At 43.8% G+C, this 13,294-nt stretch overlaps 1 long non-coding RNA gene across 5 annotated transcripts in view; it reads right to left on the bottom strand.

Moving 5' to 3' along the window:
• The window catches only part of LOC307181178, a 523,312-nt gene that overhangs the window by 153,709 nt on the left and 356,309 nt on the right, over positions 1 to 13,294 (bottom strand). The window lies entirely within an intron of this gene.

Genomic DNA, 13,294 nt, shown 5'->3' with positions numbered 1-13,294 from the left:
AGAAAGCGAGTTGAAGAAAGGAGCTCAGGGGCACTGTAATTCACAAACCTGCAGAGTTATAAATGACAGCTATCGTCCAAAAATAGACTGAAGTAAGGCTGCCAAGAGGACTTGAAAGCGGGGCAGAATTGCAGGAAACCGATTTCAGGAAGTAGACTGGAATTGAATTGAAAGCATAGGAAAAGAGGCAGAACGTCCACAATGATGCACTTGGCCAAAAAGGGCGTATGCGGTTTTTCCTGAATATATTCAGGAAAAAACTCATACGCCCTTTTTGGCCAACCAAGCAAGCTTGCAAAGGAAATCTGCACTACAATGAAGTCTCACTTCCCCCCGGTCAAAAGGGCCATCTGAAAAAAGTGTAAAATCCAGAAAGGCAGGACAGGCCATGGAGAACTGGGAGCCTTGTTATGCTGATGGGCGGGATGTAAATTGCCAACAGACACTCGGGAGAAGTGTATGGTGTTTCCTGAAACATCTAAAAAACAAAGCAACACAGCCTAGGGCACTGCCACTTATGGTCCTATAGCTTAGGGAAATTAAAATCAAAAAGACACAGCCACCCCAAAGTTTGGGACGCCTCTGTTTACAAGAACCTCGTTTACAGTACAAGTTCAACATCGCAGAAAGTGAAAAATGGATAAAGAAGTTGTGGTATTTACTTACAAAGCAATATCACTCAGCAATGAAATCTGTGTCATCAGGCCCTTAACAGCACAATGAGTGGATTAAGGTATGATGATTCTAACTGAAGTAAGTCACACAGAAAAAGAAACATCATAAGATATCAGTAATACACGGAATGTAAACTTGGCTACACAGGAACTGAATTACAGAACAGAACAGGGTCTCAAATTTAGAAAACCAACATATGCTTGCTTAAGGGTAAAGGTGAGTTGGGGTGCTGCATAAAACCAGAGATTGAAATGAGCACAGATAAAGTTCCTTAAGTCAAATATGGAATAGACAAGAGCTACTCCTTCCTCAACGAAATGGACTCAACACCGCATATTAAACGCCTAAGAATGTACCTGACTAGTAAGTATCTTAAAACCTATGGATTGCTATGTCTCCGAAAGAGAATCAAGCATGTGTACAGGGGCATAAACGCAGCAGTGATAGGATTGGAGAGGTTCGGTGAGCAAATGAAGACCCTTTGAAGTCATATTGCATGGTACCCATTACACGGGTCTTAACTCTCCAGGTTTAAGGTATTCTTCCTTCAGCTAAAACATGCATGTGGAACCCAAGTATGATCAACCATGTGAACGGGAGACGTGTTCAAATATGTCTCAGTTTTCCTCCCCTGGTACTCGGGTGCAACATTCCAGACGCTTTACTAACACTCTCCCCACTTGGAGAGTCAGCGCCTTTAACCTCCTGTTTGGCCCAGTTTGCAATTTCTGCGGAAGATGAACAGGAATAGCGAGAACCAATGAGAGGCTAGCTGGAGGTGTCTGGACGGGCAAATTTAACTCTCATTTCCCACCAGGAAGAGGAATTAACCAAAGGCTCAGCGTGCCGGGCCGGAACCAGATTAGGGCCTGAAGCCATCCTGCGGTGTTGCGGCCAGGTCACAAGAAAGCGAGTTGAAGAAAGGAGCTCAGGGGCACTGTAATTCACAAACCTGCAGAGTTATAAATGACAGCTATCGTCCAAAAATAGACTGAAGTAAGGCTGCCAAGAGGACTTGAAAGCGGGGCAGAATTGCAGGAAACCGATTTCAGGAGGTAGACTGGAATTGCATTGAAAGCATAGGAAAAGAGGCAGAACGTCCACAATGATGCACTTGGCCAAAAAGGGCGTATGCGTTTTTTCCTGAATATATTCAGGAAAAAACGCATACGCCCTTTTTGGCCAACCAAGCAAGCTTGCAAAGGAAATCTGCACTACAATGAAGTCTCACTTCCCCCCGGTCAAAAGGGCCATCTGAAAAAAGTGTAAAATCCAGAAAGGCAGAACAGGCCATGGAGAACTGGGAGCCTTGTTATGCTGATGGGCGGGATGTAAATTGCCAACAGACACTCGGGAGAAGTGTATGGTGTTTCCTGAAACATCTAAAAAACAAAGCAACAGAGCCTAGGGCACTGCCGCTTATGGTCCTATAGCTTACGGAAATTAAAATCAAAAAGACACAGCCACCCCAAAGTTTGGGACGCCTCTGTTTACAAGAACCTCGTTTACCGTACAAGTTCAACATCGCAGAAAGTGAAAAATGGATAAAGAAGTTGTGGTATTTACTTACAAAGCAATATCACTCAGCAATGAAATCTGTGTCATCAGGCCCTTAGCAGCACAATGAGTGGATTCAGGTATGATGATTCTAACTGAAGTAAGTCACACAGAAAAAGAAACATCATAAAATATCAGTAATACATGGAATGTAAACTTGGCTACACAGGAACTGAATTACAGAACAGAACAGGGTCTCAAATTTAGAAAACCAACTTATGCTTGCTTAAGGGTAAAGGTGAGTTGGGGTGCTGCATAAAACCAGAGATTGAAATGAGCACAGATAAAGTTCCTTAAGTCAAATATGGAATAGACAAGAGCTACTCCTTGCTCAACGAAATGGACTCAACACCGCATATTAAACGCCTAAGAATGTACCTGAATAATAAGTATCTTAAAACCTATGGATTGCTATGTCTCCGAAAGAGAATCAAGCATGTGTACAGGGGCATAAACGCAGCAGTGATAGGATTGGAGAGGTTCGGTGAGCAAATGAAGACCCTTTGAAGTCATATTGCATGGTACCCATTCCACGGGTCTCAACTCTCAAGGTTTAAGGTATTCTTCCTTCAGCTAAAACATGCATGTGGAACCCAAGTATGATCAACCATGTGAACGGGAGACGTGTTCAAATATGTCTCAGTTTTCCTCCCCTGGTACTCGGGTGCAACATTCCAGACGCTTTACTAACACTCTCCCCACTTGGAGAGTCAGCGCCTTTAATCTCCTGTTTGGCCCAGTTTGCAATTTCTGCGGAAGATGAACAGGAATAGCGAGAACCAATGAGAGACTAGCTGGAGGTGTCTGGACGGGCAAATTTAACTCTCATTTCCCACCAGGAAGAGGAAATAACCAAAGGCTCAGCGTGCAGTGCCGGAACCAGATTAGGGCCTGAAGCCATCCTGCGGTGTTGCGGCCAGGTCACAAGAAAGCGAGTTGAAGAAAGGAGCTCAGGGGCACTGTAATTCACAAACCTGCAGAGTTATAAATGACAGCTATCGTCCAAAAATAGACTGAAGTAAGGCTGCCAAGAGGACTTGAAAGCGGGGCAGAATTGCAGGAAACCGATTTCAGGAGGTAGACTGGAATTGCATTGAAAGCATAGGAAAAGAGGCAGAACGTCCACAATGATGCACTTGGCCAAAAAGGGCGTATGCGTTTTTTCCTGAATATATTCAGGAAAAAACGCATACGCCCTTTTTGGCCAACCAAGCAAGCTTGCAAAGGAAATCTGCACTACAATGAAGTCTCACTTCCCCCTGGTCAAAAGGGCCATCTGAAAAAAGTGTAAAATCCAGAAAGGCAACAGGCAATTGAGAACTGGGAGCCTTGTTATGCTGATGGGCGGGATGTAAATTGCCAACAACCACTCGGGAGAAGTGTATGGTGTTTCCTGAAACATCTAAAAAACAAAGCAACAGAACCTAGGGCACTTCCACTTATGGTCCTATAGCTTAGGGAAATTAAAATCAAAAAGACACAGCCACCCCTAAATTTGGAATGGCTCTGTTTACAACAACCTCGTTTACAGTACAAGTTCAACATCGCAGAAAGTGAAAAATGGATAAAGAAGTTGTGGTATTTACTTACAAAGCAATATCACTCAGCAATGAAATCTGTGTCATCAGGCCCTTAGCAGCACAATGAGTGGATTCAGGTATGATGATTCTAACTGAAATAAGTCACACAGAAAAAGAAACATCATAAGATATCAGTAATACACGGAATGTAAACTTGGCTACACAGGAACTGAATTACAGAACAGAACAGGGTCTCAAATTTAGAAAACCAACTTATGCTTGCTTAAGGGGAAAGGTGAGTTGGGGTGCTGCATAAAACCAGAGATTGAAATGAGCACAGATAAAGTTCCTTAAGTCAAATATGGAATAGACAAGAGCTACTCCTTGCTCAACGAAATGGACTCAACACCGCATATTACACGCCTAAGAATGTACCTGACTAGTAAGTATCGTAAAACCTATGGATTGCTATGTCTCCAAAAGAGAATCAAGCGTGTGTACAGGGGCATAAACGCAGCAGTGATAGGATTGGAGAGGTTCGGTGAGCAAATGAAGACCCTTTGAAGTCATATTGCATGGTACCCATTCCACGGGTCTCAACTCTCCAGGTTTAAGGTATTCTTCCTTCAGCTAAAACATGCATGTGGAACCCAAGTATGATCAACCATGTGAACGGGAGATGTGTTCAAATATGTCTCAGTTTTCCTCCCCTGGTACTCGGGTGCAACATTCCAGACGCTTTACTAACACTCTCCCCACTTGGAGAGTCAGCGCCTTTAACCTCCTGTTTGGCCCAGTTTGCAATTTCTGCGGAAGATGAACAGGAATAGCGAGAACCAATGAGAGGCTAGCTGAAGGTGTCTGGACGGGCAAATTTAACTCTCATTTCCCACCAGGAAGAGGAAATAACCAAAGGCTCAGTGTGCCGTACCGGAACCAGATTAGGGCCTGAAGCCATCCTGCGGTGTTGCGGCCAGGTCACAAGAAAGCGAGTTGAAGAAAGGAGCTCAGGGGCACTGTAATTCACAAACCTGCAGAGTTATAAATGACAGCTATCGTCCAAAAATAGACTGAAGTAAGGCTGCCAAGAGGACTTGAAAGCGGGGCAGAATTGCAGGAAACCGATTTCAGGAGGTAGACTGGAATTGCATTGAAAGCATAGGAAAAGAGGCAGAACGTCCACAATGATGCACTTGGCCAAAAAGGGCGTATGCGTTTTTTCCTGAATATATTCAGGAAAAAACGCATACGCACTTTTTGGCCAACCAAGCAAGCTTGCAAAGGAAATCTGCACTACAATGAAGTCTCACTTCCCCCCGGTCAAAAGGGCCATCTGAAAAAAGTGTAAAATCCAGAAAGACAAGACAGGACATGGAGAACTGGGAGCCTTGTTATGCTGATGGGCGGGATGTAAATTGCCAACAGACACTCGGGAGAAGTGTATGGTGTTTCCTGAAACATCTAAAAAACAAAGCAACAGAACCTAGGGCACTTCCACTTATGGTCCTATAGCTTAGGGTAATTAAAATCAAAAAGACACAGCCACCCCAAAGTTTGGAACGGCTCTGTTTACAAGAACCTCGTTTACAGTACAAGTTCAACATCGCAGAAAGTGAAAAATGGAGAAAGAAGTTGTGGTATTTACTTACAAAGCAATATCACTCAGCAATGAAATCTGTGTCATCAGGCCCTTAGCAGCACAATGAGTGGATTCAGGTATGATGATTCTAACTGAAGTAAGTCACACAGAAAAAGAAACATCATAAGATATCAGTAATACACGGAATGTAAACTTGGCTACACAGGAACTGAATTACAGAACAGAACAGGGACTCAAATTTAGAAAACCAACTTATGCTTGCTTAAGGGTAAAGGTGAGTTGGGGTGCTGCATAAAACCAGAGATTGAAATGAGCACAGATAAAGTTCCTTAAGTCAAATATGGAATAGACAAGAGCTACTCCTTGCTCAACGAAATGGACTCAACACCGCATATTAAACGCCTAAGAATGTACCTGACTAGTGAGTATCTTAAAACCTATGGATTGCTATGTCTCCGAAAGAGAATCAAGCGTGTGTACAGGGGTATAAACGCAGCAGTGATAGGATTGGAGATGTTCGGTGAGCAAATGAAGACCCTTTTAAGTCATATTGCATGGTACCCATTCCACGGGTTTCAAATACCCAGGTTTAAGGTATTCTTCCTTCAGCTAAAACATGCATGTGGAACCTAGAGTATGATCAACCATGTGATCGGGAGACGTGTTCAAATATGTCTCAGTTTTCCTCCCCTGGTACTCGGGTGCAACATTCCAGACGCTTTACTAACACTCTCCCCACTTGGAGAGTCAGTCCCTTTAACCTCCTGTTTGGCCCAGTTTGCAATTTCTGCGGAAGATGAACAGGAATAGCGAGAACAAATGAGAGGCTAGCTGGAGGTGTCTGGACGGGCAAATTTAACTCTCATTACCCACCAGGAAGAGGAAATAACCAAAGGCTCATCGTGCCGTGCCAAAACCAGATTAGAGCCTGAAGCCATCCTGCGGTGTTGCGGCCAGCTCAAAAGAAAGCGAGTTGAAGAAAGGAGCTCAGGGGCACTGTAATTCACAAACCTGCAGAGTTATAAATGACAGCTATCGTCCAAAAATAGACTGAAGTAAGGCTGCCAAGAGGACTTGAAAGCGGGGCAGAATTGCAGGAAACCGATTTCAGGAGGTAGACTGGAATTGCATTGAAAGTATAGGAAAAGAGGCAGAACGTCCACAATGATGCACTTGGCCAAAAAGGGCGTATGCGTTTTTTCCTGAATATATTCAGGAAAAAACGCATACGCCCTTTTTGGCCAACCAAGCAAGCTTGCAAAGGAAATCTGCACTACAATGAAGTCTCACTTCCCCCTGGTCAAAAGGGCCATCTGAAAAAAGTGTAAAATCCAGAAAGGCAACAGGCCATTGAGAACTGGGAGCCTTGTTATGCTGATGGGCGGGATGTAAATTGCCAACAACCACTCGGGAGAAGTGTATGGTGTTTCCTGAAACATCTAAAAAACAAAGCAACAGAACCTAGGGCACTTCCACTTATGGTCCTATAGCTTAGGGAAATTAAAATAAAAAAGACACAGCCACCCCTAAATTTGGAATGGCTCTGTTTACAACAACCTCGTTTACAGTACAAGTTCAACATCGCAGAAAGTGAAAAATGGATAAAGAAGTTGTGGTATTTACTTACAAAGCAATATCACTCAGCAATGAAATCTGTGTCATCAGGCCCTTAGCAGCACAATGAGTGGATTCAGGTATGATGATTCTAACTGAAATAAGTCACACAGAAAAAGAAACATCATAAGATATCAGTAATACACGGAATGTAAACTTGGCTACACAGGAACTGAATTACAGAACAGAACAGGGTCTCAAATTTAGAAAACCAACTTATGCTTGCTTAAGGGGAAAGGTGAGTTGGGGTGCTGCATAAAACCAGAGATTGAAATGAGCACAGATAAAGTTCCTTAAGTCAAATATGGAATAGACAAGAGCTACTCCTTGCTCAACGAAATGGACTCAACACCGCATATTACACGCCTAAGAATGTACCTGACTAGTAAGTATCGTAAAACCTATGGATTGCTATGTCTCCAAAAGAGAATCAAGCGTGTGTACAGGGGCATAAACGCAGCAGTGATAGGATTGGAGAGGTTCGGTGAGCAAATGAAGACCCTTTGAAGTCATATTGCATGGTACCCATTCCACGGGTCTCAACTCTCCAGGTTTAAGGTATTCTTCCTTCAGCTAAAACATGCATGTGGAACCCAAGTATGATCAACCATGTGAACGGGAGATGTGTTCAAATATGTCTCAGTTTTCCTCCCCTGGTACTCGGGTGCAACATTCCAGACGCTTTACTAACACTCTCCCCACTTGGAGAGTCAGCGCCTTTAACCTCCTGTTTGGCCCAGTTTGCAATTTCTGCGGAAGATGAACAGGAATAGCGAGAACCAATGAGAGGCTAGCTGAAGGTGTCTGGACGGGCAAATTTAACTCTCATTTCCCACCAGGAAGAGGAAATAACCAAAGGCTCAGTGTGCCGTACCGGAACCAGATTAGGGCCTGAAGCCATCCTGCGGTGTTGCGGCCAGCTCAAAAGAAAGCGAGTTGAAGAAAGGAGCTCAGGGGCACTGTAATTCACAAACCTGCAGAGTTATAAATGACAGCTATCGTCCAAAAATAGACTGAAGTAAGGCTGCCAAGAGGACTTGAAAGCGGGGCAGAATTGCAGGAAACCGATTTCAGGAGGTAGACTGGAATTGCATTGAAAGCATAGGAAAAGAGGCAGAACGTCCACAATGATGCACTTGGCCAAAAAGGGCGTATGCGTTTTTTCCTGAATATATTCAGGAAAAAACGCATACGCCCTTTTTGGCCAACCAAGCAAGCTTGCAAAGGAAATCTGCACTACAATGAAGTCTCACTTCCCCCCGGTCAAAAGGGCCATCTGAAAAAAGTGTAAAATCCAGAAAGGCAGGACAGGCCATGGAGAACTGGGAGCCTTGTTATGCTGATGGGCGGGATGTAAGTTGCCAACAGACACTCGGGAGAAGTGTATGGTGTTTCCTGAAACATCTAAAAAACAAAGCAACAGAGCCTAGGGCACTTCCACTTATGGTCCTATAGCTTAGGGAAATTAAAATCAAAAAGACACAGCCACCCCAAAGTTTGGGACACCTCCATTTACAAGAACCTCGTTTACCATACAAGTTCAATATCACAGAAAGTGAAAAATGGATAAAGAACTTGTGGTACTTACGTACAATGCAGTATCACTCAGCAATGAAATCTATGTCATCAGGCCCGTAGCAGCATAATGAGTGGATTCAGGTGCGATGATTCTAACTGAAATAAGTCACACAGAAAAAGAAACATCATAAGATATCACTAATACACGGAATGTAAACTTGGCTACACAGGAACTGCATTCCAAAACAGAACAGGGTCTCAAATTTAGAAAACCAACTTATGCTTGCTTAAGGGGAAAGGTGAGTTGGGGTGCTGCATAAAACCAGAGATTGAAATGAGCACAGATAAAGTTCCTTAAGCCAAATATGGAATAGACAAGAGCTACTCCTTCCTCAACGAAATGGACTCAACACCCCATATTAAACGCCTAAGAATGTACCTGACTAGTAAGTATCTTAAAACCTATGGATTGCTATGTCTCCAAAAGAGAATCAAGCGTGTGTACAGGGGCATAAACGCAGCAGTGATAGGATTGGAGAGGTTCGGTGAGCAAATGAAGACCCTTTGAAGTCATATTGCATGGTACCCATTCCACGGGTCTCAACTCTCCAGGTTTAAGGTATTCTTCCTTCAGCTAAAACATGCATGTGGAACCCAGAGTATGATCAACCATGTGAACGGGAGACGTGTTCAAATATGTCTCAGTTTTCCTCCCCTGGTACTCGGGTGCAACATTCCAGACGCTTTACTAACAGTCTTCCGACTTGGAGAGTCACTCCCTTTAACCTCCTGTTTGGCCCAGTTTGCAATTTCTGCGGAAGATGAACAGGAATAGCGAGAACCAATGAGAGACTAGCTGGAGGTGTCTGGACGGGCAAATTTAACTCTCATTTCCCACCAGGAAGAGGAATTAACCAAAGGCTCAGCGTGCCGTGCCGGAACCAGATTAGGGCCTGAAGCCATCCTGCGGTGTTGCGGCCAGGTCACAAGAAAGTGAGTTGAAGAAAGGAGCTCAGGGGCACTGTAATTCACAAACCTGCAGAGTTATAAATGACAGCTATCGTCCAAAAATAGACTGAAGTAAGGCTGCCAAGAGGACTTGAAAGCGGGGCAGAATTGCAGGAAACCGATTTCAGGAGGTAGACTGGAATTGCATTGAAAGCATAGGAAAAGAGGCAGAACGTCCACAATGATGCACTTGGCCAAAAAGGGCGTATGCGTTTTTTCCTGAATATATTCAGGAAAAAACGCATACGCCCTTTTTGGCCAACCAAGCAAGCTTGCAAAGGAAATCTGCACTACAATGAAGTCTCACTTCCCCCCGGTCAAAAGGGCCATCTGAAAAAAGTGTAAAATCCAGAAAGGCAGGACAGGCCATGGAGAACTGGGAGCCTTGTTATGCTGATGGGCGGGATGTAAATTGCAAACAACCACTCGGGAGAAGTGTATGGTGTTTCCTGAAACATCTAAAAAACAAAGCAACAGAACCTAGGGCACTTCCACTTATGGTCCTATAGCTTAGGGAAATTAAAATCAAAAAGACACAGCCACCCCAAAGTTTGGAACGGCTCTGTTTACAAGAACCTCGTTTACAGTACAAGTTCAACATCGCAGAAAGTGAAAAATGGATAAAGAAGTTGTGGTATTTACTTACAAAGCAATATCACTCAGCAATGAAATCTGTGTCATCAGGCCCTTAGCAGCACAATGAGTGGATTCAGGTATGATGATTCTAACTGTAATAAGTCACGCAGAAAAAGAAACATCATAAGATATCAGTAATACACGGAATGGAAACTTGGCTACACAGGAACTGAATTACAGAACAGAACAGGGTCTCAAATTTAGAAAACCAACTTATGCTTGTTTAAGGGGAAAGGTGAGTTGGGGTGCTGCATAAAACCAGAGATTGAAATGAGCACAGATAAAGTTCCTTAAGCCAAATATGGAATAGACAAGAGCTACTCCTTGCTCAACGAAATGGACTCAACACCGCATATTAAACGCCTAAGAATGTACCTGACTAGTAAGTATCGTAAAACCTATGGATTGCTATGTCTCCGAAAGAGAATCAAGCGTGTGTACAGGGGCATAAACGCAGCAGTGATAGGATTGGAGATGTTCGGTGAGCAAATGAAGACCCTTTTAAGTCATATTTCATGGTACCCATTCCATGGGTTTCAAATAGCCAGGTTTAAGGTATTCTTCCTTCAGCTAAAACATGCATGTGGAACCTAGAGTATGATCAACCATGTCATCGGGAGACGTGTTCAAATATGTCTCAGTTTTCCTCCCCTGGTACTCGGGTGCAACATTCCAGACGGTTTACTAACACTCTCCCCACTTGGAGAGTCAGTCCCTTTAACCTCCTGTTTGGCCCAGTTTGCAATTTCTGCGGAAGATGAACAGGAATAGCGAGAACCAATGAGAGGCTAGCTGGAGGTGTCTGGACGGGCAAATTTAACTCTCATTTCCCACCAGGAAGAGGAAATAACCAAAGGCTCAGCGTGCCGTACCGGAACCAGATTAGGGCCTGAAGCCATCCTGCGGTGTTGCGGCCAGCTCAAAAGAAAGCGAGTTGAAGAAAGGAGCTCAGGGGCACTGTAATTCACAAACCTGCAGAGTTATAAATGACAGCTATCGTCCAAAAATAGACTGAAGTAAGGCTGCCAAGAGGACTTGAAAGCGGGGCAGAATTGCAGGAAACCGATTTCAGGAGGTAGACTGGAATTGCATTGAAAGCATAGGAAAAGAGGCAGAACGTCCACAATGATGCACTTGGCCAAAAAGGGCGTATGCGTTTTTTCCTGAATATATTCAGGAAAAAACGCATACGCCCTTTTTGGCCAACCAAGCAAGCTTGGAAAGGAAATCTGCACTACAATGAAGTCTCACTTCCCCCCGGTCAAAAGGGCCATCTGAAAAAAGTGTAAAATCCAGAAAGGCAGGACAGGCCATGCAGAACTGGGAGCCTTGTTATACTGATGGGCGGAATGTAAATTGCCAACAACCACTCGGGAGAAGTGTATGGTGTTTCCTGAAACATCTAAAAAACAAAGCAACAGAACCTAGGGCACTTCCACTTATGGTCCTATAGCTTAGGGAAATTAAAATCAAAAAGACACAGCCACCCCAAAGTTTGGAACGGCTCTGTTTACAAGAACCTCGTTTACAGTACAAGTTCAACATCGCAGAAAGTGAAAAATGGATAAAGAAGTTGTGGTATTTACTTACAAAGCAATATCACTCAGCAATGAAATCTGTGTCATCAGGCCCTTAGGAGCACAATGAGTGGATTCAGGTATGATGATTCTAACTGAAGTAAGTCACACAGAAAAAGAAACATCATAAGATATCAGTAATACACGGAATGTAAACTTGGCTACACAGGAACTGAATTACAGAACAGAACAGCGTCTCAAATTTAGAAAAACAACTTATGCTTGCTTAAGGGGAAAGGTGAGTTGGGGTGCTGCATAAAACCAGAGATTGAAATGAGCACAGATAAAGTTCCTTAAGTCAAATATGGAATAGACAAGAGCTACTCCTTGCTCAACGAAATGGACTCAACACCCCATATTAAACGCCTAAGAATGTACCTGACTAGTAAGTATCTTAAAACCTATGGATTGCTATGTCTCCGAAAGAGAATCAAGCATGTGTACAGGGGCATAAACGCAGCAGTGATAGGATTGGAGAGGTTCGGTGAGCAAATGAAGACCCTTTGAAGTCATATTGCATGGCACCCATTACACGGGTCTTAACTTTCCAGGTTTAAGGTATTCTTCCTTCAGCTAAAACATGCATGTGGAACCCAAGTATGATCAACCATGTGAACGGGAGACGTGTTCAAATATGTCTCAGTTTTCCTCCCCTGGTACTCGGGTGCAACATTCCAGACGCTTTAATAACACTCTCCCCACTTGGAGAGTCAGCGCCTTTAATCTCCTGTTTGGCCCAGTTTGCAATTTCTGCGGAAGATGAACAGGAATAGCGAGAACCAATGAGAGACTAGCTGGAGGTGTCTGGACGGGCAAATTTAACTCTCATTTCCCACCATGAAGAGGAAATAACCAAAGGCTCAGCGTGCCGTGCCGGAACCAGATTAGGGCCTGAAGCCATCCTGCGGTGTTGCGGCCAGGTCACAAGAAAGCAAGTTGAAGAAAGGAGCTCAGGGGCACTGTAATTCACAAACCTGCAGAGTTATAAATGACAGCTATCGTCCAAAAATAGACTGAAGTAAGGCTGCCAAGAGGACTTGAAAGCGGGGCAGAATTGCAGGAAACCGATTTCAGGAGGTAGACTGGAATTGCATTGAAAGCATAGGAAAAGAGGCAGAACGTCCACAATGATGCACTTGGCCAAAAAGGGCGTATGCGTTTTTTCCTGAATATATTCAGGAAAAAACGCATACGCCCTTTTTGGCCAACCAAGCAAGCTTGCAAAGGAAATGTGCACTACAATGAAGTCTCACTTCCCCCCGGTCAAAAGGGCCATCTGAAAAAAGTGTAAAATCCAGAAAGGCAGGACAGGCCATGGAGAACTGGGAGCCTTGTTATGCTGATGGGCGGGATGTAAATTGCCAACAACCACTCGGGAGAAGTGTATGGTGTTTCCTGAAACATCTAAAAAACAAAGCAACAGAGCCTAGGGCACTGCCACTTATGGTCCTATAGCTTAGGGAAATTAAAATCAAAAAGACACAGCCACCCCAAAGTTTGGGACGCCTCCGTTTACAAGAACCTCGTTTACCATACAAGTTCAATATCACAGAAAGTGAAAAATGGATAAAGAACTTGTGGTACTTACG

The sequence above is a fragment of the Stenella coeruleoalba genome, assembly GCF_951394435.1.
Source record: "Stenella coeruleoalba genome assembly, contig: scaffold_184, whole genome shotgun sequence".
Taxonomy (NCBI): Eukaryota; Metazoa; Chordata; class Mammalia; order Artiodactyla; family Delphinidae; genus Stenella; species Stenella coeruleoalba.
The sequence above is the reverse complement of the archived record's forward strand: the minus strand, read 5'-3'. Positions and strand labels throughout refer to the sequence as shown.